Raw genomic sequence first — 24,355 nt, forward strand, 5'->3', positions numbered from 1 at the left:
TTCCCACACTAGAACAATTCAATATAGTGTAGGAAACATTTGCTAGGATCACTGAGCCCCACTTGTGATTGGTATATGTTGTGATTAATGATTCACAGGGTTGTTAGTGCTGATAGATGCTCCACACCTCAAAGCAGTAGCTTGACGTTGGCTCAGGTATCTGCACAGATAAATGTGTCCGTTTGCTAAAATACTTTCCCAACTGACAGACAGAAATATGTATTGTATTGTAGTGTATTGAGGAAAAAATCATTGCCCAAATAGAAACCAATGAATGGAAGCAGTAAAGCTGAATAAGAGCAGATACATTCCAGAGTATGCAGACGACACAGGTTGCTTTATATATTAGTACAAGTTAACAAGGAATCCTTTGATTAGAAATGCTCAGTGTAGCCCCATGATGTGCTTCTGGGGATAAAACAATGGTGTGTGACAGCACGCAGAGGCCACACATATATATCCTATTACATTAGAAACAGTGGTTACAATCTAGGACACTTGCAGTGTAGGGAAAGAACCGATCCAATCCTAAAATCCAGCAGGAATGTACCAGGCAGTTTGTACCATTAAAGGAAGTTGATTTGCTGTTAAAACAGTGTAGACAGACTCCTATGCAAGGGTTAAACTAATACATGGGAATGGCTTTCTGCGCTCGGCATTAATGAACAGTTCTCCCAAAACTTTCAACATTTCCTAGCCACTATCAAGCCTTTGTGAAAAGCTTTTCATCAACTCCTGATAAACATCTCCCATTAACCTCTGAGAGAAGAAGGGGGCAGGCTTTTAGGTGTAAGCTCTGTGACATGAGGTGGGACACCCACATTTTAATGCTGGCGCCAGATCAGCTTCTTAGCTCCTATTAACCCTATCTCTGCTGTGCTGCCCTGGCCACTGATTCTGCCTTGTAGCATGGCATACCATAGTGTGGTGGTGGTTGCGCCTACGGTTTCTAAATTGTTCTTTTAAAGATATTTACACAAAACATATTTTAAAAAACAAATTTCTTTATAACCACACAAATCTATGGGGGGTAATGTGGAGAATAAAGAAGGTTATTAGTGGAAAGGGTGGGGTTAAACACAGGCCAGAAACATTACAGAGGACATGTGATCAAGTATACATGTGATACACAGTCTATGTGACAGTGGCAGTCATGCTACGTGTATGTTGGTGTTGGCATACGTTCATTGCAGAGCCCACTTATGTGTTTCCAGGCACATTCAAAGGCCCTATAATTATAAATAAAATATAATGAATGCATCTGAGCTGGAAACACAATATTGGGTATGTGATACCTACCGTTACAGATCATTTCTTCCCTCTGGCACGTAACAAAGGCCAAGTAATAAGGATTAAATTGTTAACACCTCAAGGTAATTCTGCACAGCATACAGTGCCATTGCAGAAGGTAATTGAGGAAGACAATAAGTCGTGACATGATCCATTACTTCTTAGGTAAGGAGTTAACCACTTACTTGACCAGGCTGCTTGTGCCGAGGAACAACTTCAAAAACAGAAATAACATTATAATAATAATAATAATAATAATAATAATAACAATACATTATTATTATTTGTAAGTTAATGTCTGCTGGCAGGCCTGGTTATATGCTGGATGGCGGGGTAGGCAATATAATAACTGTTATTAGACTGTAACAAGTCTGAAGAACAAATAGATGAAGCTAAACCAGGTTTGCAGGTACCATGTGCAGTAAGTTTCTCCCCTGGTTTCTACTCCTGAGTGCCTCACACTTCACTATACCATTGCTGCTTTATTTGATTTAGGACTGATCCAAGCCTCTTTCTGATACTGCTGAATTCTGTTCCCCACTGACTTCTCACTGTATCAACCCAAGTCTCGTATTCATCCAAGCCCTGCCTTTAGGCATCCCGCAGCCTAACGAACATGGGAAATATGTCCACAGTTGGTGGTTGAGAAACAAAATTCCCATGATTTTTTTAGGATTAGAATGACTGATTTTATGGCTTGGATATATATATATATATATATATATATATATATATATATATATATATATATATATATATATATATATATATATATATATATAGGCAATCCTACTTCTATAAATGTCATTAGCTGTGGGTGGCATTACTAGACTGTAGTAATGAGCTAGATGTTGCCCCAAGGAAAGGAGGTGGGGTACTTTAAGAAAGGTTGAGATTATGTATTTATTATGGCCCAAGACTTTTGTTGTAAGTGGATGGGACTGGAAAGGTAGAAGTGATGTTCACTGATTGAAACCCCCTACACCCTGCACAAAGTGGGGGTCTCCCAAGACCGAATGACTTTCATTAACATCTGACACCATCCTGAAAGTATTATTTTTACTAATACCCTCAGCCAGCACAGGGTTTGATAATAGGGGTTTGAAAGGGTTCTGACATATCCCATCAAGAAGGAACTGGTGTTTTTGACATTGGCTTTATATTGATAATGAGCACTATGCCCAGATTTACTGTCCCTTGTTACTATTTTACAGTACCTGCATGTGAGTCTTTGAAGTGAATACAAACACAGTATAAATACTTTTCTGCTATTCTAGTTTATTCCTTCTTTCAGAGGATAAAGACTAACAGTTTAATATGGCATAGAATCAAACAAAGCCCTTTGTAAGGTCAGCACAGATTGAAGCATTAGGTAAGGCTTTAGGATACCCTAAGCTTTGTTCATGCTATCAAACATGTCAATGATGTGTACAGGGTAGATGGTACATTTCCAGGACCAATACACAGACCTGAACCTTCATTTGAAAAGCAGCTCTGTACATGAGGCTCTGAGCTAATTCTCTAGATCCTATGAACTAGGCTGGGTGGTGCAAAGCCACAAGATCCGAGCTACATGCTGAACAGTTAATTTCCATTCATTTAATCTTCGGGTGGGGCAGAGGTTTCCCTGCATGAATATCCATATCCTGTAAGAGGCAGATGCAGGATTTAGTGTTGAATTGAGTGTAATTAGACATATCATTAGCTGCTGTTCTGCTGGGGATTTGGGCTGAAGAGCCTATAAAACAGTAGCACATTCCTTGTTAAGTGCAGCAATAAGAATCACTTTGTTGATGTATCTCTTTAGCCCTAAATCCCCAAACAAGCTCCATTTGCCATTTGCCTGGTGGGAGGTGGGGGAGAACATCAAGGTATCTGCCGCTACCAATGTTGGGCAGCTGAGCATCAGAGGAGGTGCTGATGGGGAAAATATGTGTGTGTGAGAAATGGATTAGTATAGAATTTGGCATTAAAATACTACAAAAACCTTTCATGTACAATATATCCATTGCAAATATTTTTAGGTGATGGTTTTTTTTTTGAGTGGGAAAGGGTCATTTTTCAGGATCTCTTTTTAAAGAATAGTTTTTTGGTTGTTCAGGGTACATTGTGAATAGCAAACGTAAGCGGGGCATGTAGAAACTAGCATAAGGAGTAGAGAAAATATTCATACACAGGGAGGCTGTATATAAGATAAAAGAATGAAAGTGCATGCGTTTTGCTACATGGGATAAAGCTCACGTCAGTGGAATTGTGAGCAAACTGTTTTGGTATGTTACTCGCCTGGTCCTGGGGGGAAATCACTATATTTTTGCTATTGCCCCTAGAGGATGTCTGTACAAGAAACTCATTCATTCAGTCAGTCAGTGTGAATTTGCCATCGTTATCTAGCAGAGAAAACTGTGAAGTGCAACAATGTAGCTTGTGGATCACAAATGATATAAAGCGTATCAGGCAAGCCCCAAGCCAGAAAAATGATATATTGATGATTTAAAACTGTTCTCTACTGGTACTCCACCTGGTGAAGAAGACCTAGCTATGCAAGTTTACAACTATAAATGGCATTAATACTGCTTTTATTAAAATGTCCTCTGGGGTGAAAAGAAAAACCTTATTTGCTCCTTACTCCTAATATTTTTTTAGTTGCAACTCTCTAATTTGGGTACAGTTTGAATTCAAAGTTGCCATTGGTCTCATGGCCACACAACTGTGGGACTCTATATTATTCCCGTGTTCTCATTGGCTGTGCAGTGACCCATGTTTGAAAGCTGAAAAGGGTCAGAAAAAAAACAGGCAAATAATATAAAAACTATAAAAAAAAAAAATAATGAAGACCAATTCAAAAGTTGCTTAGAAATGACTATATTATAACATAATAAAAGTTAACGTAAAGGCGACCCACCCTTTTAATAATGGGCAAAAGAAGCAGTGCAAATGATTTTTTTTTTTTTTTTTTTTTTTAGAGCCCAGTGCAGTGTTGGACTGGGACACCAGGGACCCACCCAAAAATCTTAGACCAGGGGCCCACCAAAAGACCATAGATTAGGGGCCCACTCTCAGTACTATTATAATTCCTTTCCTCCCGCAACCTCTATTCTGCTAGTCTCTATTCTTTACATGCTATAATCTATTATTCAATCTATTTAGTCTCTTTGTTCTCATAGAATAGGGAATGACCATGAAATAGGCCAACTGTTTTGAAGCAGGAGGGCCCACTGACAGCTGGGCCCATCGTGAGTTTTCCTGGTATCCAGGTGGGCCAGTCCAACACTGGCCCAGCGTCCAGTGGCAATTAAGAGTATGAATAATTAAAATCCCATTTTGTCAGTTCCAAGACAAAGCAGCAAGTTTGCCCTAAACAACGGCTGCACAGCACAAGGCAAAAGCCACTTCCTACCATTATTACAACAATATAGAAAACTGATGGAGAACCTAAGGTGGTGAATGACTAAGCTAGGCAGATGAGGAACTGGGACACACACACACACTTTTTTTTTTAACTGGCTTGGCTGGTAAAATAATAGCCAGGTAGCAAGCCTATTAATGAACTCTTGTAGAACAGTTGACTGTTAAATGTGGTGCAATGGGATCAAGTACACTAATTTAAGCCAATATGCTTACTTAGTGAATAAGTTTTAAGATTTTTCTGCTGTAGGCACACTATTATTCATTATGCACATTAGCTTGCAGGCTGAACAGAGGACATCTGACAAGTCTCCATCTAGTGGCACTGATACACTCTTACATATACCCAATGCCAAAGAAAGGGAAACATCCATCAGACTCTTTTGGTAAACTGCTGTTAATATATTAGCTGCATATATCTATACATTCTTTAGAGAGACACATTGAAGGTTCAGTCCTATTTACTATATCAGTATATTTCTCAGATACTGAATAGGACTGTCATTTTTGTTTATCAGTAGGCACTAGGGTTGCCACCTTTTTTAAAATGTATTACCGGCTGTTGGGGGGGGGGTCACAAAGGTGGCGGGTCGTGACGTCAAAAGGGGCGGGTCGTGATGTCAAAATGGGCGGGGCCGCGCCACCGTCGCTAGAAGAAATATAAGATAAGGTAAATTCCAGGGGATTGGGGGCGATTGGGGGCAGGCCGAGGGCTCCTTTTAATGGTATTACAAATTTACCGGCAGCTACATTGCCGGTAAATTTGTAATACTGGCCTTGGCAGGTATTTTACCGGCTAGGCCGGTAAAATACTGGCTGGGTGGCAACCCTAGTAGGCACACTAAAAAATATCACACATGGTTTGCTTTTTAACTGCCAAGCTAAATTATCTCTGTGTTATCCAGTACTACAGAGCTCTTTGTTTATTCTACACCCCTGTATTCTGCCCATATGCCCATCACCTACAATCTACCAAGACAGACACAATAGCTTTCCTCACCTTCTTACAGAAGAGAACAAGTACAAATGCAATGAAAGTCACAGCATTTGCAGAAGGTCTTGTAACACAGAGCAACAAACCAAATCAGCAGGTAGCATACTGGTCACTTGTTGAAAGATAAGATTTTATTGGTTACTATGATTTCCTAAACTTGGTAAAACTTACAGGCTAACTAAATGGTTTTATACTGTGATTATAATTGTTTATCTGATTACCAGTGATCCTGGTAGAAGAGAACTGCAATGGCCTGGGGTATTTCTGTATAGGCCCATTTGCCCTAATCTTCTTCCTTTTCAGTCTTCTGCTCTCCAGACAGGCGCATGTGCAGTAGAATACATTGTAGTAGCATAGTTACATAGTAAGTTGGGTTGAAAAAAAAAAAAGACACACGTCCATCAAATTCAACCTTAGAGGAACAGTAACACCAAAAAAATGAAAGTGTTTTATAGTAATGAAAATATCATGTAATGTTGCCCTGCACTGGTAAAACTGAAGTGTTTGCTTCAGAGACACTACTATATTTCTTATAAACAAGCTGCTGAGTAGCAATGGCGGAAATTGAAAAAGGGCTATATGGCACAAGTTAAATAGTGGATAACAGATAACACCATTATGTTCTACAGAGCTTATCTGCTGTGTAACCTGAGCCTTTTCTCCTTTGAATGGCTGCCCCCATTGCTACACAGCAGCTTATTTATATAAACAATAGTAGTGTTTCTGAAGCAAACACACACCAGTTTTACCAGTGCAGGGCAACACTGCATTATATTTGTATTACTTTAAAGGAACAGTTCAGTGTAAAAATAAAAACTGGGTAAATAGATAGGCTGTGGAAAATAAAAAATGTTTTTAATATAGTTAGTTAGGCAAAAATGTAATGTATAAATCCTGGAGTGACTGGATGTCTAACATAATAGCCAGAATGCTTTGTAGCTCTTTTGGTTTCCACTGATTGGTTACCAGGCAGTAACCAATCAGTGACTTGGGGGTGGGCCATATGGGTCATAACTGTTTGCTTTTGAATCTGAGCTGAATGCTAAGGATCAGTTGCAAACTCACTGAACAGTTACGTCACATGTGGGCCCCCCCTTCAAGTTGCTGACTAAGAGAGATAGCCAGAACACAACTTCCTGGTTTTCAGCTTTCTATTATGTTAGACATCCACTCAATCCAGCCTTTATACATTACATTACTGTTCCTTTAAAACACTTTCATTTTTTGATGTTACCGTTCCTTTAAGTCTGTATATAACCTGCCTAACTGCCAGTTGATCCAGAGGAAGGCAAAAAAACCCATCTGAAGCCTCTCCAATTTGCCTCAGAGGGGAAAAAATTCCTTCCTGACTCCAAAATGGCAATCGGACTAGTCCCTGGATCAACTTGGACTATGAGCTTTTTCCCATAACCCTGTATTCCCTCACTTGCTAAAAAGCCATCCAACCCCTTCTTAAAGCTTTCTAATCTATCAGCCTGTACAACTGATTCACAATGATAAAAGCTGGATTATTTGCATCCAAGTTTGGATTTCACTGAAAATGCACCTACCCTGCCTGGACAACGAGTAAATGAAAGAAGCTGAAGAGATGGTGAAGAGTGCTCCTGTACACTAAAAACCCAGTTTTACCTTTAGCTCTCCTTTAAGACTTTTATTACATTATGCTTATTAGTGCCACCAATTGTTTCAGTCTCTGTTCTGTAACATGTAATAAACTCACCATGAAATCATGTAATTCAGATAAAGAATTCACATTTGAATTTTGACTATGTGTGATGCTCTTATTACATGGTGTATTTCATTCATCTGTTCCTTCAGTTCATTTTTTTTTTTTTTTTTGCAGTTGCTACCAGCGCACTAATGCTGCGAGTTGCTGACAGATTTCACCTGCTCTAAAGCTGGCCATAGACGCAAAGATTTGATCGTACGAATCTCCGCTTTGTACGATTTTTGCCATCAGCCCACTGTCTGTGGCATCTCACAGCAGCCCTTCTAGCACTTGCTAGAATCTACAGATTGCTGTTCTGGGCCTGCAATGATGTGTAATGAGGGAATATCTGCCTTTATATACTGATATCAACTCTTTTACCCACAATTAATCTTGGTTCTTTTCCATTCAACCTTTCAAAGCTTTTGGAGGTGTGAGCCAGTCTTTTCAGGCAAACACCTTGGATGTTACTAATGACAAGGTGATTGAGGAGCCTAAACGAGACATTATTTTGGCTGAACTTCAGAGATGACAGACAAGTGTACCTGAGAGGAGACATACAGAGACACCTCTGAGTTAGTGTTGTAGTTGCATCTAGTTGTGTGACATGCTGCATATAGGCATGGGGCTAACCATCACAAATGGAGTAATAGTGATTTTAAGCTGCCAAGAGACATTAAGGGGAAAGTAAACTAAATCTACAATTAATACCCTAACTGAGAAAATGGCATGTAAAATTATTCTCTTTTATTCGGAAAGCTAACATTTGCCTCTTCCAGACCAGGCTATTGACATAATGTGCTGTACATAATCTGTAACCCCTGATAACAAATGGAGGCCCAATGATAGTTTTGGAGAGAAAGGCCAAGAAACCCAGTTGGCTACAGCAGGCTGATGAGGTGAAAACAACAGCAACTAGACAGAACGTCACCTTAAACCAAGCTGAGAAGTGCAACCCACACCCATTTGAATCACTACTACTGAAAATATAATTCTGATGTGATGGGATGTGCAAGTGTATATATTGTATATGCAGGTTACATTTTCTTTTCTCAATCGCTGCAACAACTTGAACAGACGTTTGCAGGGCTTTATTTGTTGTAAAATATGGATAATGGAATAAACTTTAGAGGCCTTTCTCATGATTCATTTTGTCAACTTATGTCAATCACAGTGTGGCCGCACATTTGTCATTAGAACACATTACACTGCGTTGCCATATTAATGACAAATTAACACTTACCATACAATTTGATCATGTTAGAATTGGTAAACCCTGTGTAATAGTTTTGCCTAATCAAATAAAAGCTTTAATACTATTATAAATGCAATCCTATAACTTCTTGCTGAACTATCAAATTTTCAGTACCCAAGTAAAATACGCACTCCTTCTCAAGACTAAGAATTCCCTTGCGCTGCAGACTTAGCTTCAGACTGTTTATCAGCAACATTTCTGACAGATTATTTATATAAGGCATGAAAAAAAAGTTTGAATGTTGGTGCTCCCTCTTTAAAGTCGCGTCTGCTATTTCTCTGCCTATGTATAAACAAAAGCAGCAGCATGTTCAATCAGCAGTGACACCACTAGGACTCTACAGAGGAAGGTCATGATGATTTGTTATTTTTTTAGGGTCTAATTTTTTCTGCAAACGTCTATTCACAGTCTGCACACCCACAGGTCCCCTCTGATCTTGTTTGCAACAAATATACTTTACCTACGCTACATGCTATCCATGGTCCCCAATATCTTGTTACTTATTTCCCATATTCCTCTTATCCTTCTTCCATCACTCTGTTCCTTATTTCTCTTTCCTCATTCTCCTTCTCTGTCCCTCCTGTTGCATACATTCTATTTAGGTCTCCCAGTGTCTGTTTCTTCCTCTCTTGTCTTTTCCCTTAGGATTAACTTAGCCTTCATTTGTATGCCTTTCCTCCCTCCAGCCCTATCTGTTCCCATATCATCAATGTATGCATTACTGCCCTTGGCCTTTCCGATTCCCAATAGTTTAGCTTAGGATGTATCGTTGTGCATTAAGACATGGCACCTAATGTGGTGCCTTGAACCAAAAGCTGCCAATACATTAGATATGCAATTACAATTATGTACTTGTTTCTTTGTGTTCTACAGGTACTACCATGGGGTGAGCTTCATATATTACTTAGGTAACTATACTATAATGATTTTACTCCTTAATGTTGCCTCTAAAGACCATGCCTTTATTAGCTTATGCCAATCTATTAAAACATTTTTAAAAAATTTAACACAAAAAAAACAAAAACGATTTTTGACTGAAAAATACCCTTGAAAACTCAAATTTTTTGTGGAAAACACAACGCAATCTTTAATAAATAACCCCGAGTGTATATAAGTACATGCAGAAAATAAGAAAATGATGTAGTAAACCCACAGAGACTCTCTTCTAATAAGTCCTTTTAATTATACTCACATGAGCATTCGGCCAGTAAGCAATCAGAAAAAAGCATATTTAATAATAATATGACACAATAATGTAGAAAAGGGACAGTATTCTCAGCTCTCTCAATATGATTTACTAAAGACTTTCAGGGAGGGGCAGAGATCTCTGAATAGTTGTATTCACTGGAGGGCTAATAAATAGCTTGTCCAATATACAATAAACATAGATCCATACAAAAAGCCAAAGCAGGCGACAGTGAGAGCTTAGCAGTGACTAATGAACGAGGATATTTTGAGTATAAAGTGTTCCAGAAAAGCTGTTCACAGGACGCCTGGGAGGTTTCTGCCATCAAGACAGAACTACAGCAACATAAAGCAGCTTGTGTTAAAGTGATACCGACACGTTCCTATAAAAATCATAGGAACGTGTCCTCTAAAAGCCCCCCTCAAAGCCACCCCAGCCCTGCGAACCTTCGTTAACCGGACCCTCAGACACTGTTAAATGATCTTCAGCATTTCTTCAGTGACGCTGGGCTGGGGGCAGAGCGATCCTTCCATAGGCTGGAGTTCTGTTTTAATTTGTAATCAGACTATGGAAGGATTGCGCCACCCCCAGCGCAGTATCACTGGGCTACTGCTTTGCAAACAACTAGATTAGCTTTTTTTTCTTCTACAGGTTAGTTAATGTTTTAATAATGCCATTGGTGCCATAAAGGTGGACTACCTTTATGGCACCAATGGCATTATTAAAACATGACTGCCTCTGCAAATGATCAAGCCACCCACTGATATTCATTGTTGTTCAAACCATCTGGAAAATGACCTCCAGAAAAGTGGCCCTGGAAGCTTGGGGGTATATAAGCATAACTAGCAGCACTGCAGAGATAATAAATATTCATGGAAATCGGTCACTTGATATACAAATTATAATGAATACTTCAGATTTAGGGGGTTATTTATCAAAGGTCAAATCACTAGAATTGATTGAGTTTTTGGGCAAAACTCTCCAAAAAATAAAAAAACTTGAACATCATGAAGGCAATTAACATCTTCAAATGGTTCAAGGGACCTCTACCATGGATTCCTTCATGACCTCAACAGGTTTTAGATGTTGTATTTTTTAGATTCAAGCTATTTCCAGGGTCGGGGTACAATAACATTTTTTTTTTTAAAAACCTCGAAAAATTTGAGTTTTTTTTAACCTGGAAAATTAACCAAAAAATAACCTTGAAAACTTGAATTCTCATAGAAAAAACAACTCGATCCTTAATAAATCTGCCCCTAAGACATGCTTTTTCAGTGGAAATTTTAAAAGATGAATCCCAATACAGGTCTTTGCTTACCTTCTATTAAGCAATCAGTATCTGCTTCAGATGGCACCTTTTCTTAGAGAAGAAGTTAATCCCATAATTCTAATGATCTCCTCCCATAGCCGTCCTACACACACTAAAGTAGCCTGAGGGCATGACTTACTGAGAAGCAATGCTGTTCTAAAAATTTTCTTTTTCTGGCAGTATAAACATAGTTAGTTAGGTTGAAAGACACACATCAAGTTCAACCTTTTATGTCTATATATAACCTGCCTAACTGCTAGTTGATCCAGAGGAAGGCAAAAAAAAAACATCCAAAGCCTCTCCAATTTGCCTCAGAGGGGAAAAAATTTCTTCCTGACTCCAAAATGGCAATCGGACTAGTCCCTGGATCAACTTGTACTATGAGCTATTTCCCATAACCCTGTATTCCCTCACTTGCTAAAAAGCCATCCAACCCCTTCTTAAAGCTATCTAATGTATCAGCCTGTACAACTGATTCAGGGAGAGAATTCCACATCTTCGCAGCTCTCACTGTAAAAAACCCCATTCCAAATATTTAGACGGAACCTCCTTTGAATGAGGTTGGCTGCAGAAGTTTCAACCCATGTGCCACTGTCCAAATTAACTGGATTGGTCAGCAATGTCACCTCAATACCGAATTAAATAGTCAGTATAACTGATTGGCTTTGAGCACAGATATTTAAGTCATTTGTGTACTATACAACTAAACCATTTAATAATGGGCTTCTGTGTTGTGTATTGCTATTCCACATCAACTAATGAATCTAGCACCCAATATAACTTCTTCGGAAAAAGGTGCAGTGCAAAGATATCTCTGCCATGGAACACCAGGTTATAATAGGTCTAGCTGACTAGTCTCTCACAATTACTAAAAACGTTGGAAGGCTTTTAACCTAATTAACAGAAAATGTGAGTAATTATGGTACATTTAAAAAAAAAAAATACATACCTCACTTTGTAGGGTACATTTGTTATAAGTTACAATTTTAGATTTACTTGTTGTAGTAAGGATGCAACTTTGTTGCAGATATTGCTGAAACTATAATTCCCGACATGCCTTAGGTCAGTAAAGGTGGAGTAAGTTTTAAGATGTCAGTTATCAGAAAAAGGGCTTTAGAAAGTGTTGTTGTTTTAGTTGAATAGGATAGAAACCAGCAGAGTTTGTTTGTTTTATATCTCTAGCAAAATCATCCAATTGATTAAAGGAACATTAAAGTGTTTTAAAGTATATCATGTACTGTTGCCCTGCACTGGTAAAACTGATGTGTTTGCTTCAGAAACACTACTATAGTTCATATAAACAAGCTGTTGTGTAGATGGCTGAAATTCAAAAAAGGCTATATGGCACAGGTTAAATAGTGGATAACAGATAACACCATTATGTTCTACAGAGCTTATCTGCTGTGTAACCTGAGCCTTTTCTCCTTTGAATGGCTGCCCATATTGCTACACAGCAGCTTATTTATATGAACAATAGTAGTGTTTCTGAAGCAAACACACCAGTTTTACCAGTGCAGGACAACACTGCGTTATATTTTTATTACTTTTCCTTTTTTGTTCCTTTAAGTGGCATTACAGCAAGATACTGTGGGAAGTAAATTGTTTGGCTTTCTCTCACTAATGATCAACATGGCTGGCAAGGAAGTAGGTTATTTTGTCCTCTCACCTGATTATCACCATGGTTCACTGTGAAGTATCCAACACATACAATGATTTCACAAAGAAGATTCTCACAGGTATATTGAGAACAAAACCAAAGAAGGGAACTGATGACATGTCGAAAAGCAAGAGAAAGACCTTCTGCCCCTACAACAGACTAAGAAAGCAAAAAGTTAAGAGAAATAGAAATGAAAGGTTCTCAGCATCAGCACTAATGACATAATAAACTGGGGAGATAGTGATAACAATGAAGCCATTGGAATGCACCCTGCTATCTGGTTCTATGAATCACTTAAGTTTATGGAACTTAAAAGGTGTTTTACTGATCATTTCTAACATAGGACCCTTATAAATGCATTCGCCCAAATTTTGCGAAAAAAAATTAGAGATGGGAAGGGGAAAACAGATTTTACTTCTTGGTTTTGGGACAAAAAGTCACGCGATTTCCCTCCCCGTCGCTAATTTGCATATGTATATTGGGATTCAGTTCGGCCAGGCAGAAGGATTTAGGCCGAATCCGAATCCTGCTGAAAAAGGAAGAATCCTGGCTGACTCCCGAACCGAATCCTGGATTCGGTGCATCCCTAGTATTTTACTTTTAACAGTCCTGTTCCCCTATCTCTCTGTGTAGTTACCTGGAAAGCCTGTAGATGGAGCATGGCAAAGCTGTTAAGGAATTGCAAGCTGTGAGCTGCCAGCTGGATTGTGTTCTGCTCGTAGCTTTCTTTGGTGCTGGAAAGATTTGGGTCAGAGGTTGAGTTGTGGAAAAGGGCACAATACAACATGTGCAAAACACCCACAAGATCCGTACTCTGCAGAGCCGCTGACAAACCGGTAGGATCTTGGCAACCTTCAAAAACACTCCAAGAACTGCAACCAGAAATAATAACAGCATTATGAGAGCAATTGCACTAGTTGCAAATTCATTCTAACATTATAGCCTCTTACAAACTGCACCAAAGTCTGAGGAGGGTTATATTTAGTATTAACTTCCACAAAAAAATGTCAGAGTAACTGGATGTAAAGGTTGATGTTTAGGCGCTTATGACCTTAATGTGAGAAGGCTGATTTGTGGGAACCTGTGACCTATAGATGGGCACAGACACACCGAGCATATTGTCACCCACTGTAAGGGGGTTATTTATCAAAGTCTGAATTTATCTCAATATTTTCTGCTACAAACTGCGATCAAATCCGCTTAGGTTTTTTACGCTTATTATTATTACATTTTGCCGAAAATTTGCTTGGCGTGGAAATTTTTTTTTAGATTTTCAAGATTTTTTCCGGATGTTTTCATACGATTTTCACGTTTTTTTCTGACCTTTCACCCGAAAACTTCGGGTATTGCACAAAACCCAGCGCACATCCAAAAATCATTAAGACTTCTCCCATTGACTTATATCCAACCTCGACAGGTCTGAGATGCCGGATTTTCAGATTCGGATTTTTCCATTCTCTGGGTTTAGTAAATTCTGAAAAATTCATGATTTTTCGTGACTTTTGCATTCAGAGTTTTGTAAATAACCCCCTAAAACTGCACTACCACAAGTGACAAAACATCCCTCGTTTTCTTTTCACTGGCAGTAATGTGAATCACCATTGGAAAAATGTGTTGCTTCACCTTTCCCAAATAACCTGAAGTAGCCTCTCAAGGAAACTTTGGGCTACTTTACAATGCATATGTTTTTGTATGTGAATCAGGTTACTGCTGGTGGGAAGGAAACTAGAGATGTTTTGTCACACTTGGTAATGCAGATTTAATGCAGAGAATAAAACATCCCATGTGCCATTGCTCTAATGAAACCTGCACACAGAAAGAGTGTCAGTGGTAGGGTTGCCACCTTTTCTGGAAAAAAAAATACCGGCCCTTCCTATTCATTTATCTTTTTTCCCTATTAATAACATTATATATAAATAACATGAAAAGTGCAAAGCTATCACACATGCTTCTGGTCTAGTGTAAATATCTACATATCTGTGATGATTATTATACCTATATATTAAATAGATATATATCTATTATATCGATCTATAACATACTCTTAAAATTAGACCATACCTTCCCATCACAAACATAGACAGCCTACATAGTTCTTTTAGCATGTCTGTAGCTCCTTGCAGGAACAATGATATTTTCGGACTGTCATCAAGAGGACCTTGTACCGAAAGAAAGCAGCGACACAGCTTATCAATCACTCCAATATTCACAATGTAACTGTCAGAAGAAAATGAAGCTTTAGTCCATAGGTTTCAGTTTGAAATCACTACTCAAGGGTCATGTTTTCTATAGCATGGGCAATCTATGGACCACGCCAATTAAATGTCATCCCAAGTATTAAAACATATGTAACCTTTACATTTACTTGTTCCCATGAACGCACATTAGTTGAAGATAACATACAGGTGCATATATTAATCCTGGGATTTATTAATAAGGCTCATACATAAATGCGCACACACACACGTGGTCAAACTTTTAGATACCTGATGATATCTTGAGCCCTACTGTTAAAGGCATCGGGTGCAGAAGATTTTGTCTTTGCTTCCTGTTTTGTTTTGAAGGCATCTAGCTGTACGTTTCCCGCTGAAGCACTTGATGTTAGGCATGTGAATATCTTACAGCAGAGTTGGAGAAGTCCAGTGGTCAAACCGTCAAATACCTGCTTGTTCACTGTTCTTCCGGAGATGGTCTTGCCTTCATCAGGTATAAACAACTAGTGAGCAGAATAACAGGATGACAGGTATGAATAGCTTTGTAGTGTTAAAGGAGAAACAAAAAAGTGCAAAAAAAGAGTGCATTGTACTGTTTTAAATATTGATGGGATGTGCTAAAAAAGTTGTGGTTTGGGTTGATTTATTGAAAATGTCTTCAAAAACCCTACTAGTCCCACCCATCTGAGCCACAACTCCTTCACTTCCTGAAGTTTTGATTGCAGAGGATGTTTGACAGAATAAACAGTCATCTGTTCATCCAGCAAGCTGATTGGAACGTATGAAGTGTGTAGCCACCTTCATACCTCTATCTTTCATATAGAATTATATGTAATATAATTATATATGTAATAAAAAGCACTAAGTTTGCTCATAGCAACCAATCAGCAGGTAGAATTTACTGGTCACAAACATCTTACTGGTTTCTATGGGTTAATGCTACTGGGCAAACTTAGTGCCTTTTTTACATATAGAGCAGGGCTGCCCAAAAGGCTGGTGATAAGTAGATCTCAAGAGACTGCTAACTAACAGCAGGTTTAAATCATCGTCCTACTTCATGCTTTTCATTCAGATATTTATTATTATTAAGGTTACTTTAGAAATACTGTTTGTTAAATATAGCAATAAACAAATAAATATAACAATAGAAATTCTTTCATGAATCAATCTAATATTTAATTTATATTTTCCGTGGAACAGAATGCTAACAATGCTTTTATGGATGTAGATCATAATAGGAAAACATCACTAAAAGTAGACCTCACATTAATAAAGTACGGGCACTCCTGATATTGAGCCATATTTCTTAATATGGTTTTGTATATCACAAAATATTTCAGCGCCAGTGTTGTATAGATGAAAGCTGCTCACACTTTAGCGCTGATGGGGTTACTTGGTCCCATGGGGGATAGTTACCAGCTATAGTATGTTTGCTGCTCAGTGCTTTATAGACTTGCCTCCCAGTACACAAAAATGACAGAATAAAAGTCACTTATACTCCATTTAAATGAAGCTTAAGTATTTTTGTATTTAAGTTTGCTTAATGCTAGTCATTGTATAAAGCATTTTTAAAGTAAGTAAAAAGGAAGCAAAAGAATAGCAAACAAACCAATATCAATCTGACCCTTCCTTAATGCTAGAGGCAAAACAAAAGTATCTTAATAAAGTAAATAATGGAAACTACTGCAGCCCCAAAATGCTGGCAGAACTGTGGTTGAAACCAATCATCAGTAAATGATGTAAACAAAATGGCCCATGGTGCAATACTTGCCTATGACTTTTACTAGCCTGGCGGTGGCACAAAATCACCCCCCTAATGTCACGAGAACGTCACTTAAAAGCATTTTTAAGGCACATTTTATTTAAAGGGGTGGTTCATCTTTAAGTTAACTTCTAGCATGTTATATAATGGCTAATTACAAGCAACTTTTTAATTGGCCTTCACTTTTTTTTTTTTTATTTGCCTTCTTCTTTGGACCAGCTTTCGAATAGGGTTTACTGACCCCATCTAAAAACCAATGTGCTGTAAGGCTACAAATTTATTGGTATTTTACTTTTATTGTTATTCTCTCTTTCCAGCCACATCCTCTCCTTTCATATTCCAGTCTCTTATACATATCAATGTATGATTGTAGGATAATTTGGATCCTAGCAACCTGATTGCCGACATGGCAAACTGCAGAGATGCTGAATACAAAGCTAAATAACACAAAAAACACAAATTATGAAAAAATAAAACCAATTGTCTCAGAATATCACTCTCTACATCATACTAAAAGTCAATATAAATGTGAACAGAGCCTTTAAGTTGAAAATTAGAAATACAGTATCATCTTATCATGTATGGTGAGAACAAACACAGATAAATGCAACAATTACCCACATTATATTATGGGTTGGATCAAATAAGAATTCTCTGGAACTGGAATATATCTGTAGTACATTTTTTGTATTTTCCCCAAGTCTTGAGACCAATTTGTATTTTGGGGTATGTAAAAAAGTTCTAGACTTAAGGCCCCCATACACAGGCTGATAAAAGCTGGCGACAGACCAAGATGGCAGCTTATTGGCCCGTGTGTGGGGCCATCCAACGGGCTTCCTAAAGTCAGCCTGATCTAGATCGGGCAGGTTAAAAAATCCCGTCGGATCGTGGCTGCATCGGTACTCTTATGTGGCCCCATGATCCGACCACCCTTATCGGATGCATTATGATCTGACCGTTGAGCCCTGATCTATGGCCACCTTTAGGGTAGAGAACATGGTATATTGAAGGCTAACCATGTTGGATCTGGCCATACACGCACAGATATTATTATATTAAACAAAGCTCTGTGCAATTTTCAGTGCATTTATGGCGAAAAATGAGCCAACCAATATCGGCAATATCAGTCGCATCGTTGATAGGCCAAGTCGGAGAGTTTCATTGTGCACCTTCAAATCGACCAGTGTTTACTGCTGAATTGTCAGACACAGGTACAATTCTTTAGTTTTACCTGAATATCTGACTATTCAGCTCTAAAGTTCTGTATTGAAAATGAACCAATGGTCACAGTAAAGATTGTTATTGTAACATGTACAGCAACCTTAAGAGAAAGGGATTTATGCTTGCTAGGCCCTGCATGGGGTCAACAGCATGGAGGGATGTGATTGAAAAGTCCTCTAAACAGTGGTGTAACTATAGAGGAAACAGACCCCGCCGTTGCTGGGGGGGCCTGGACTATGGGGTCTGTTTCCTCTATAGCTTATAGAAAAAACCCTCCTCCCCAGCCGTTCTTTTATACAGCGAAGTAAAATGGGCGGGAGTGAGCGGAGTCAGGGAGGAACATGGGGGGATGCAGGTGGGGAGGAGGGAGTATCGTGAAGAGGATGGGGATCCGAGGGCCCCTCTGAAGATTTTTTGCAAGGGGCCCAGCACACTATAGTAACGCCACTGTCTCTAAATGACAATATGGGAAGTAGCCTAATATCAGATGCTAAAATAAGAGCCTGGAGATAGGTGTTTGTATTGTAGGGAGGCAGCACCAATGTAAGTAGTTTAGTTCTGCACCAAATTGTATTAGTAGAGATTTGGCACTGCCGAGTCCCCACTATCACATTTTTCTGACGCCATTCTGGATTTTGGCCATCCAGCTGCCTTTGTTCAAAAATGCAAAGAAAACAAAAAACAAGTGAAAATGCAAATAGTTTTTGAGTATGGATGCCTATAACACACAAAAGCTGATGCATACAGATGGTTAAATTACAGCAGTTATTGAAGTTCTACCTCATCGTAACATACAGTTCTACAATATTGTCTCTGGCTATAGCCCCAGGGAAAGTTTAGGTAAAAACAAGAGTTTTAAAACATCCGCATGGAAGAATGAATCTATCTTCAGCTCATCAGAAACAAATCCCTGCAGTAAAGGAGTTTTAAGAACAAAACACACTGGATGTAATTTACCAGAAATATGTCTTAAACCTTCTGTGTGGGTAACACATAGGTCAGAGCTATAGCATACCATACTCAACATGTTACTACAGCACCTTATTTTAGAGGGAATGAGATACTGCTACTTCAAATATAGAAGGAAATAATAATGGACACATATCATTTTCTAAGGCCAAAACCATACATTTGCCCCATTTCTCTTGCACAGACAAACACAACGTGGATTAATCTGAAAGTGTTGTAGAATGTGCTGTGATTATTTTACGGTATGTTCCAGAAGATGTGATATTCTGTATACATGCAAAATTTGTATTAAGGGAGTGGTTCACCTTTAAGTTAACTTTTAGTATTTTATAGAGTGGCTAATTCTAAGCAACTTTTCAGTTGGTCTTCATTATATATATATGGCCCCAAATAAAAAATAAAAGCTCTGTAAGGTTACACATTTATTGTTATTGATACTTTTTATTACTCCTCTTTCTATTCAGGCCCTGAAATATATAGTGAGGAAGTATAACTTTGGGATAGTTAGTTGAGTCCAATACCCCTGGTATACTTATTTTGCTGTGCAAATGTTGTGATGAATTGATGCAGAACTGGCTATCTCTACTGTAAATACACGTTATATTAAGCTAAGTAAATCTATTTACAAAAACCATCTGCAAATGGTCTCAGACATCATACTTAAAGGGGATCTATGGTCAAAATCTATAATCTTTCCTAAGATTTGGGTAATGAGTATAATGCGATTTGTAATTGCAACACATTTTTTTTGATGCTGTAATAGCCATTACCTTGCCTGTCCATGTATTCCCCCACAATCTGCTCAGTTCACTTGTACAGAAAACCTTCAAGGCCAGCGGCTGTCTCTGCTGCCTGACCCGCCCACTCACCAATGAAAAAACAGTGGGCGGTTATTTTTACAGATGCCAAGTCAGAAACGCACAGAGCTGAGGGGGAGACTCGGGAGAGAGGAGGAAGTCTAGCGTAGTAGCACAAGCAATGAACTAACCTTGTAGTGACATAAAACAGCACATTACTCGTTTTTTATTCCAACTACACTGTTACTCACTGGAATGCTAGGACGGGCACCGTTGTAAAAAGCCGGAAGCAATTAGCTCGAAGTTCTAAGGCTTACAAGAGGGATGACCTGGCATCTGTAGAAATAACTGCCTTCTGTTTTTTTCATTGGTGAGTGGGCGGGTCAGGCAGAAGAGACGGCCGCTGGCCATGAAGGTTTTCTGTACAAGTGAACTGAGCAGATTGTGTGGAAATACACAGACAGGCAAGGTATCCGTTAAAAAAAAAAAAAAAGCGTTTCAATTACAAATAGCATTATAATCATTCCCCAAAGCCTAGCAAAGATTATAGATTTCAACCATAGATCCCCTTTAAAGTGAATTTAAAGGTGAACAACCCCTTTAAGAGATGTCAGATGGTATAAGCACATTGCTAAGCAGTGCTGCCGCTTAAGAAGGAGTGGGGCAAGAAAGAGGTACTGTTCTGACACTGTGGGTTAAGCATGCTACTACAAACCTACAGACTGGATAGGTGTTGCCTTCGGGTCAGGCCACACAGAGCGTTTTGTGGAGATTTGGTCGCCTGGCGACTAATCACCTTGTTTTTGCGGTGACCAATCTCCCCAAACGCCGTCCCTGACGTGCCGGCTAAAATGAAAAAACGGAAACTTCGGAAAATGAATCGCCACGTGTGATTAGATCAGATTCAGGAAAGATTCACAAAAACAAGGCAATTAGTCACCAGTCGACCAAATCTCCCCAAAACGCCCTGTGTGGACTTACCCTTAGTAGGCTAATCTCCTTAAAGGAAACTAATCCTGCTGCTGGGCACTGAGACAGTTATCTAAGGCAATGGTTGGAGTATTGTGGATCTTCAGCTTTGGGCTGCACTTTGCTGCAGGGTTGGAGAGTGGCGGTTAGCGGAGAGGGAGAATGTGTCAAAAGTGTTGTTAGTTTCTCTGCAGGGAAATTTACCCATGCTCAATAGCTGCCTGCACTAGGGGCGTTAGTGGAGCAGAGGTTCGTAATTTGTGTTGCTGCTAAAATATGAAATGCAAAAAAAATCTAATAAAATACTACTGGAGAGGAGATGGTGAAGCTTCCCTGTGATTGGCTGCCTCTCTAACTGAATGAAAATCAATCACACAGAAGTTAAACTGTGTGCATATAAGATCTATAAAGCTTTACATTCTTCATAAACTGCTGGAAAGTATGTCTGTTATTTAGCTTGGGCCAAATGGCCAGTGTTCCTTATATGCAAGCAATTCCTATCTACCAAGAAACTTTAGAATATTTACTTTGCTAACAAAAAAGCCACACAAAAAATCTAACTGCACTGAACTGCAGTATGCCTTCCCTATCTCAGGGTTGGCCAAATAGCCCAGTTCCACTTGCTGCACTCTTGGCCTCTGGCACTGTTTTACAGATTACTTCAAAACAAGCAAAGCCATTAAAGGTCCCCAAACAATTCAATTTCTGCCTTACTCAAACAGCTTTATGTAAATTATTCAGGCCACAACATGACTTTTCAATTAACAATAAACTTGGCTCAGGGACTGGTTTACACACCAGTTTTTTGGATGAATGTGGCTAGTGAAAGATTATGGGCTCGTAATAAATTAGCAATGAAAAATGCAATGAAATATTCAGAGGGATGTGGAAATAACAGCAGCTTCAGAAGAAGTTCTTGAAAGGAAGTGCTTTTCAATCAACGTGTTGGAATGGATTTGTGATCGTATTAATAAGGTTTAATGCTCATTAAAGGGTCATTTTGTGGGACAAAGCAGTGTCTCCTGGTGGTCAGTTCTCTTTAGCTTTGCTGTAAGCTCTTGATCTCTGTACTACCTCATTACACACTGTAATCAAACTTTAAGCTTTTCACTCCTGTTGTGAAGACCCCAAAATGCAAATTAAATCTAATGGCATTCTAATATCTTTCGCTGCTGTTGAACATAATCAGTGTGTGTCTTCTTTACTTAACAGCAATATAGCTTGTGAGCAGCTTTAATTTTAAGCAGTGATAGTTACCAGTACTTCCGAATATGTTGTTGCTTCAGAAATTCTAGTAATAACATATATTAATGGGGTGCCACTGCAGCATTGACTGGATGAGCTAAACTAGCAAAACAATAAAAAAGGAATAAAGCAGCAAGTATCTGATCTCAAGATACAATGTGCAATTCCTCCATTGGTGAAACTCCTCGTTTGTAACCAGAAGTGAACACCTTTTTTGGGCATTTTCCACCTACCGTGAGTTGTTGCATTAGGAGCTCCAGAAGAAATGTGATTTTACTACTCAGAAGAACATCCATGCAGTTTTCTGGACAGTTGTTGCAGGTTAATGAGTATATATTTAAAGCACAGCAGAGAGATCTGCAAAACAGAAATCAGGAATAACCAGGGATTAGTGGTTAACAACGCAAAAATAATTGGCCACAACAACAAGTATGTACACCGTAATGTTTCTTAAGCTGTAAAGTCAGTATAAGTAAATGCAGTATAAGGGTTGTGACACACGCTAAGATTACGTGGAGATTAGTCGCCCAGGACAAATCTCTGAGTGCCATCCTGCTGGCAATTTATATTTTAGCCGCCGGGAAAGCCTTTCAAGGAGATTATTCGCCCGAATAAGAGGAGATTTATCGCTGGGCCAGTAATCTCCTTGGAATCTTAGCGTGTCACAGCCCTAAAGGGGCAATACCCCCTTGTTCAACATGAGTGCAATTAATTGGGCTTGTATCGCTTTATTTAACAAATATCTATGTTTTGCTTTTCATTGCACAGTAAAAATTAAATACTTCCATTTTCCAACACCCTAGTTCATCAGTTAGAAGTAGTAGTAGATGATAAACTGCCAATTCACTGATAAACCCCCTGTATAAGGAATGCATCCTGGGACATAAACTGAAAACCAAAATAATCTGTTCTATATAATTAAAACTACAAAAAAAAATGTATTTTTGCTAATTAAAACAATAGGTAGAATACTTTTTCAGTGAAGTCCTAGGCATTTAAACATGTCAAAATCATTAATCTAGGGTGGAAATGTTGCTAAATAATTTTATAATATACTGGAAATGCAAAGTAAGGAAAATAATATATTCTTACTTTGACGGAATGCGAAGTGAGGAGCTGTTGTTGCCCATAGCTGTTGATGTCTGCAGAATTTGTCCTAGAGCTGATAGTCCACCTGCTGCCCGAAATGAGATCTGATCCGAAATGTTCTGTAAAAAACAGAGGACAGAAAAGAATTAAGATGTTTATCAGTGTTTTACAAATGATCAACCCCCTATGAGCCAAGAGATCTGTTAAGGTTAGAGAGAGAGAGAGAGAGAGAGAGAAGTGAAAACCAATGAGGCAAACAATTAAATAAATATCTATAAAATAAATCAAGAAAACCAGCTGCAAAGGTGACTATACCCATTCCAAGTATGAGATACGAAAAGTTCATTAAAATGTAATCTACAGTTCTCTGCAGAATTGTCTCTAAATTGTCACTCTTTCCTTACCATTAAATGGGAAAATAGAAACTGTGGAGGAAAATGGCATTAATAGACAAACAGTGCAACTACAAGTTCATGCAATGTTCAATAAAACAATGAAGAGGGATTACAATCAAAGATCATCCTGCCAACCTAAAAGTCCTTTGCGTGACCAAATGTCCAGAATCCCCACCATATGTCATTGCCCTTAAAGGAGAAGGAAAGCTACGGAGGCATCTTATTGCCAATAGATTAGCTACAATAGTGCAAGCTAGAATGCTATATTTTTATCTGTAGAATGTTTTACCATACCTGAATAAAAATCTCTAGAAGCGCTCTGTTTATTTAGGATAGCAGCTGCCATAATATCTTGGTGTGACATCACTTCCTGCCCGAGTCCCTCCCTGCTCACTAATAGCTCTGGGCTCAGATTACAGCAGAGAAGGGGGGGGGGGAAGAGGAGCAAACTGAACATGCTCACACCCAGGACAAGGAGGTTTAAGCTGAAGGCACGAAGTCTGATACAGAAGCCCATGTGTACACAATAGAAGGAAATAAATGCAGTGTTTCGTTTGACAGAGGACTCAGAGCAGCATTACTTTGATTGTTTACTGGTATATTTAGGTGAACCTTTCTGATAAGGCTTACTTAATTTTAACCTTTCCTTCTCCTTTAATGACTGTTATAAAGTAATCTTGCTGTAAGGACATTTTATTGCTCAGGGCCTGTGCTCCTTTTTGGGTAAAAACATGTGCTGGGCCTTCCCTGCCTTTCCCAATCATCCCTAGTTAGACTTGCTCCTGCAGTAGAGTGAAATGTGCAGATATCCTCTATAGCTAAAAGACATCACGCAAACTGCACTATATATAGAACTGGTCTTGTAAATGATAGCAACCAATAAGTTGCTCG

The 24,355-nt window shown here is 38.8% G+C and overlaps 1 protein-coding gene across 1 annotated transcript in view; it reads left to right on the forward strand.

Moving 5' to 3' along the window:
• The window catches only part of LOC108711275 (insulin gene enhancer protein ISL-2), a 51,497-nt gene extending 43,906 nt beyond the window's left edge, over nucleotides 1–7,591 (forward strand). Inside the window, exon 7 of the transcript XR_005966323.1 lies at nucleotides 7,533–7,591. The gene's annotated coding sequence lies outside the window, so the exon portion shown is untranslated. The remainder of the gene's footprint in view (nucleotides 1–7,532) is intronic.
• Nucleotides 7,592–24,355: the final 16,764 nt, after the last annotated feature.

Source organism: Xenopus laevis, chromosome 3L (genome assembly GCF_017654675.1).
Source record: "Xenopus laevis strain J_2021 chromosome 3L, Xenopus_laevis_v10.1, whole genome shotgun sequence".
NCBI lineage: Eukaryota > Metazoa > Chordata > Amphibia > Anura > Pipidae > Xenopus > Xenopus laevis.